Here is a 6,058-nt window from a genome sequence, read left to right as displayed (position 1 = left end):
AGACTACCTGTCTCCATTCACAATAACCTAATAAACATGGAGCTTGCATATCTCTGTTTAACCCCTCTGTTTAAATGATAAACTTACCTTAGAATTTAGAAACTAACCTTTGAAAGACTTTGTAACCGTTTGCTCACGTAAATAGAATTAGTTAAAGAATCTGTAGAACCCTTCTGTAAAAGCCTTTTGAAAATCTGTTAACCTGAGAGATACTACCTGTTGTTATGTAAATTTGTTACCCCTGACAATTGTTCACTATTTTCTATAAGTTACCATGTAAGACCTCATTCAGGGCTTTTTGAGACCAACGGAGAGGTCCGAGCCCCCTGAGCTCCCCGCTTTGCCTATAATCTTTATAAACTTATAAAACTATCTTTGTCTCAGTGTATTCTTTTATTTCTTCCATTTTCCATTTCTCTCTATTATTTTCTTATCCCTTGCAACTCTACCAAAGGGACCCGGTTTTTTGCAGGGAACACTGGCCACGTTCCCCGCAGTGGGGGATGGTTAGAAAAGGAAGACGAACCTTCTCTAAATTTAAGCGTGGAAGTCAGAAGGTTAGGAAGCAAGTGATAATTTATGTATCTGGGACAAATATATCTGGGACCAAGGCTTTACCAGCTCTGCAGGCCCCCATTTCCTCTCCCTTCCAGTGATCAAATTGCTCTCTAGAGGCCCCTTTCTTTCTTATTCCTCCGCCCCATACTTTCTGATCTATCCAGCGCTAGCCAAGGCCACACCAGTCCAGGAGAACAAACTGGAGTCATGCACAGCATTGATCGGGATGATTTTCTTGGATTGTGCTTCTGCTGGTTATGGCCAGGGATACACACACAGAATTCCTTCCAGTTATTTCTGAGCACATCCTGGAAATGTCTTATATGAGTGTTCTCCTTTATTGTGTGCTAGTATGCTCCCTTCTACTCAGCCCCCTTTATATTTTCTGCTTTTTGCTGCCTGTAAAGCCACCCAAGTGCACCGTGCCATCGCTTGCTGGTAACAACAATGTATGGGACCAAAATATTATCTGTTTCTCGAACTGCTGGTGCCACTACTGCTGACAAGTTACTAGGGTCTCTAAAATAACAAAACATGGTTGGTACAGTTTAGTTAGTACCAAAGTAGGGAGAATTTTTAGTTCCTTTTAGAGGTGTGATAAATTGGTATTGTTGGTTTCCCAGTATCTTACAATACTTAGTGAAAACAGTTCCTCTTCTATGACTACTTCAAATAAATGAAATACTACATCAATCATATTCATTTTTATTTCTATCAGTGTATTATATTTAAAAAATAAAATTGTATCACTAGGATTATTAATGAAAAACAGCAGACCCTGCCCCAGCCCTCTACACTCTCAATTTCTACTTCTCAGACACAATCTTTTTTTTTTTTTAAATCTCTTAGCTATCTCTTTTGGGATTTATCTCCATATTTCTAAATAGCTTGTTCTTAATTTTTCAGTTTGGGCTATTATTTACTTCCTGCTATTGGAAATAATACATATTTATACTCTAATGCCTCTTCATAAACACATGTATTATTTCTCCATCCCTCAATATATCTGTATCATACGTTATTCATTATATTATAAAGGTATACATATGATTCATAGTTTATCCAATTAGCATAATATGATCGTATTTCCTTTCTTTTAATTGAAGGTAACAATTGCCTCTTCATGCAAACTTTCTTAAGTACCTAGCATTTAAGTATCTATAATTAATTTATCCCAAATTCTCCCCAAACAGTCAAACACATCAAGTAGTCTATTTTTTACACAGGAGACACCCTCCAGGAGTCCATCGTCCTTCACTCTGTTCTCTTAAGTGGACTGCACTGCTTTTGCCTTGGGATAATTTTATTTTTTCTTTCCCATTTTCTAATTCTCTTTGTTTTTCTAAAATATTTCCATCTTCCAGCTCTTCTTTTAAATTTTAAAATGTTATTGTGTTTTAAATTTACTAGAGTACTTTCTTATCCACCATCCCTTTTTTAAAAATTATTTTTATTAAAAATTTTAAAATTTTATTGTAAATTGGCAAGTTATAATTGTATATATTTATGGGGTACAATGTGATATGATACATATATACAATGTGGAAAGATTAAATAAAGCCAATTAACCTATCCATCACCTCAAATATTTTTTTGTGATGAGAACATCTGAAATTTACTCTTAGCAATTTTGAAATATACACTATTATTAACCATGCTGTGCAATATATTTCAAAAAACTTATTCCTCCTGCCTAACCGTAACTTTGTACTCTTCAACCAACATCTACCCATTTCCCCTAACAGCCTTGCCCTCCTGCCCTCTGGTAACTACCATTCTACTCTCTGATTCTTTGAGTTTGATTGTTTTAGACTCCATATTTAAATGGCCTCATGTGGTATTTATCTTTCTGTGCTTGACTTATTTCACTTAGCATAATGTCCTCCAAGGTGGCACTTTCTTATCAATCCTCCACCCCCCCCCTTTTTTTTTTTTGAGACAAAGTCTCACTCTTTTGCCCGGGCTAGAGTGGCGTCAGCCTAGCTCACAGCAACCTCAAACTCCTGGGCTCAAGCAATCCTTCTGCCTCAGCCTCCTGAGTAGCTGGGACTACAGGCATACGCCACCATGCCTGGCTAATTTTTTCTATATATATTTTTAGTTGTCCGATTAATTTCTATTTTTAGTAGAGACGGGGTCTAGCTCTTGCTCAGGCTGGTTTTGAACTCCTGAGCTCAAACAATCCGCCTGCCTCGGCCTCCCAGAGTGCTAGGATTATAGGCGTGAGCCACCGCACCCGGTCCCCCACCCCCTTTTTAAATAGCATTGTTTCGTTTGGGGGATGCAATATCTTATTTCTCTGACAATATTTCTAATGTTTTCTTTTGCTTCTTGAATTGTCTCTGTTGAGTTTTTCAGTCTTTGTTTCTGTCTTTTGTGCTGGAAGTTTTTCTTAAATGTCTGGATGTCCATGGCTATCCATTCATATGTAGGAGTGAGGCATTAGAAAGCTGAAAGCTCTGTGTACACAGTCAGGGCTTATTGCGTTGGTGGTATAGTGGAGAGCATAGCTGCCTTCCATAGTCAGGGTTTGTCATTAGTAGGACATACTGCAGTATTTTTTCAAACTTCTGGTTGCAAGTCCATTAAGTGGTTTGTGAAATCAACCTAATCAGTTGAAACCCACATTTTTCCCCCAAATGACAAAACAAAATAGAAAGTACTGCATCAGAATACATCACACATAGAAAGGCGATTCTTTTCTGAAACTTGTTACACACACACACACGCACACACCATATATACATATTATGCATTGGGTTGATCCCACAAAATGGGAATTTCTTATTGTGTTTTTTCAAAGAAATTTGAAAAAGTACCACTTAGGATGACCAAGGAGATCTACAACTGTCAGGACAGTTAGGTCTTTTCTCTTAGAAAGGGAAGTAAGGGAAGTAATCTTTCTTTTCCTAGAGAAACTTCTACCTGCTGGTCTGATAGTACTCATTCATTCAAATATTTGTTGAGTACTTTCTATGTGTTAAATACTATTCTAGGTAGTGGCTATATATCAGTGAACAAAACAGACAGAACTCTCTGCCCTCCTAGAACTAGCAATCTAGGGAGGGAGACAGACAATGAGTAATACAGTATTTAGGTACTGTCCTATGGTAACAGTAACAGAGGGAAAGCTGAATATGTGCACACATGCTGCTAAGAGGGTAGATGCAGTCATGGGTGTGTTGGTTACTTCATGAATGAAGTAGAAAGCAAGGTTGTCGTTGGAGGGTGAGAATGTGGAAGGAGATGTTAGAGGCTTGAAGAGAAAAGGTGTGAAATAATTTAGGACACAGCACAGCAAACCATAGCAGCCAAAACCTGTTTTTGTACAGTCCACAAGCTAAGGATAATTTTTATACTTTTCAATGGTGGGGAAAAAAAATCAAAAATGCTATATCATGACATGTAAACATTTTATGAAATACAAATTTTATTAATTTACATATTGCCTATGGCTACTTTCATGCTATATATAGAGTTGAATAGTTGCAAAAGAGACGACGACCTGCAAAGCCAAAAATATTTATCTAGCCCTTTACAGAAAAAGTTGGCTGACCCCTGATTTAGAAGAATGGGAAGGTGAATGGACTAGGAGAATATGATTGTTGGGCAGGATTAAGGCCCTGAGGGTTATGGACATGAATTTAAAGTGAGACTAGTCAGCACGGTTGCTGCAGAGGTAAAGTAAAGGTACAGAGTAGGCAAAGAGTTGGCTCTAATGAAAGTTGTGGTTTTAAGATGTGAATTTGACCCAAAAAGGGGGGGTAAATTGAATTATAAGTATATGCAAGTGAATGATTATAATGATTGGCCCTGGAATTTAAGTTGATTATGAGGGGAGGAGAGGAACTCAGAGGTTAGGGACAATGAAAAGGTGGTAGTCAAAGGAGTGTTAGAGGCCGGGCGCGGTGGCTCACGCCTGTAATCCTAGCTCTCTGGGAGGCCGAGGCGGGCGGATTGTTTGAGCTCAGGAGTTCGAAACCAGCCTGAGCAAGATCGAGACCGTGTCTCTACTAAAAATAGAAAGAAATTAATTGGACAACTAAAAATACATAGAAAAAAATTAGCCGGACATGGTGGCGCATGCCTGTAATCCCAGCTACTCGGGAGGCTGAGGCAGAAGGATTGCTTGAGCCCAGGAGTTTGAGGTTGCTGTGAGCTAGGATGACGCCACGGCACTCTAGCCCGGGCAACACAGTGAGACTCTGTCTCAAAAAAAAAAAAAGGAGTGTTAGAGTTAAGTTACTAGGAGATGTCTGGAAGATAGCTGGTGGTGGTCAGAGAGTGAGATACATGAACCTGAAGTTATGGAGGGGTTGCAGGTTTTGGTAATAAATAACAAGATCTAAGGTATGACCATGAGAGTGAATGGATGAGAAAGGTAGAGGGTAAGATCAGTGGAAAACTGGTATTCAAGGAACCTGTATGTCATAGTGTTGAAAGGATTATCTTCATGGACGTAATCAAATTGCCAAGAATTAAGTCAGTAGTGCTGGGGGAAGTGAAATGAGCCAAGGGCTAAACTTACTGAGAAATGAGAGAGAATGACCCAGGGGTTGTAGATTTTGTAGATCGTAGCAGCAATGAAGGGAGGTAAGTGATATAATTTGATGGCATGAGACTCAAAGCTGGGGAGTTTTAAGGGAAGATAGGAGACAAGTCTGGAATCAGGAATGAGGAATAAGGAGAGCATCTACCCCATCTCTAGGGCCAGTAATAGGAGGACTGTGGAAGAAAAAACCACCTTGAGAGGACTGCAGTGAAAGCAGTGACCTAAGATAACAGCCAAGTTTCAGAGTTCTGGGATCCAAGCTGGGAAAAGAGGTTTCTGACTTTAGAAGGCTGAACTTTAAATCCTCATTTTCAGTAGGATGCCTCCCCTTCCCCTCAGCTCCCCATTGTTCTTGGTGGCTCTAACTAGTTATCTTCTCCAGGAGGTGAATGAATGAATAAATTAATAAGGAGTGAGGCTCTCGGATCTAACTTACTATAATAGTCTTTCAAGTAATTATCTTGTTTGTAGCCCTCTACCCACTACTTCTTGCTTTCCAGATAACTGATGCCTCCAATTCTTAAGCATTTTCTGGGGTTCTGTGTGTGGCACAAACGTGCTTGCTTATTGCTAGTGGCATCCACCACCCCCCACCCCAGGTTTCTGCTTTCTCAGGTCATTCAGTCAGTTGTTGCTTGTTTTTGCTTTCCAGATTCAAAGATTTTGTTGACATTGCCTGAATGCTGTTATCTATTCTCCCATTTTCTTTGTCCTCATGGGTTTATATCATTTAACATTCCTTTGCTGTCATTTTAGTGGGGTTTCAGGAGGAAGTTATGATTCCAGCCCACCATTTTTAACAAGAAGTTGTCCATAAGAATTTTGTTAAGGGGTCAGGCACATTTGACTGGCTCACTCTTCCCAGGATGCTTCTCAATCCCTCAAACACAGACTCCTGATTGGCCCACCCTGCAGGCTTCTGGTATATACAAGACAGATTTGAATCCC

Source organism: Propithecus coquereli, unplaced genomic scaffold (genome assembly GCF_000956105.1).
Source record: "Propithecus coquereli isolate 6110/MARCELLA unplaced genomic scaffold, Pcoq_1.0 Scaffold44, whole genome shotgun sequence".
In the NCBI taxonomy this organism is placed as follows: domain Eukaryota; kingdom Metazoa; phylum Chordata; class Mammalia; order Primates; family Indriidae; genus Propithecus; species Propithecus coquereli.
Note: the sequence above shows the minus strand (reverse complement) of the source record.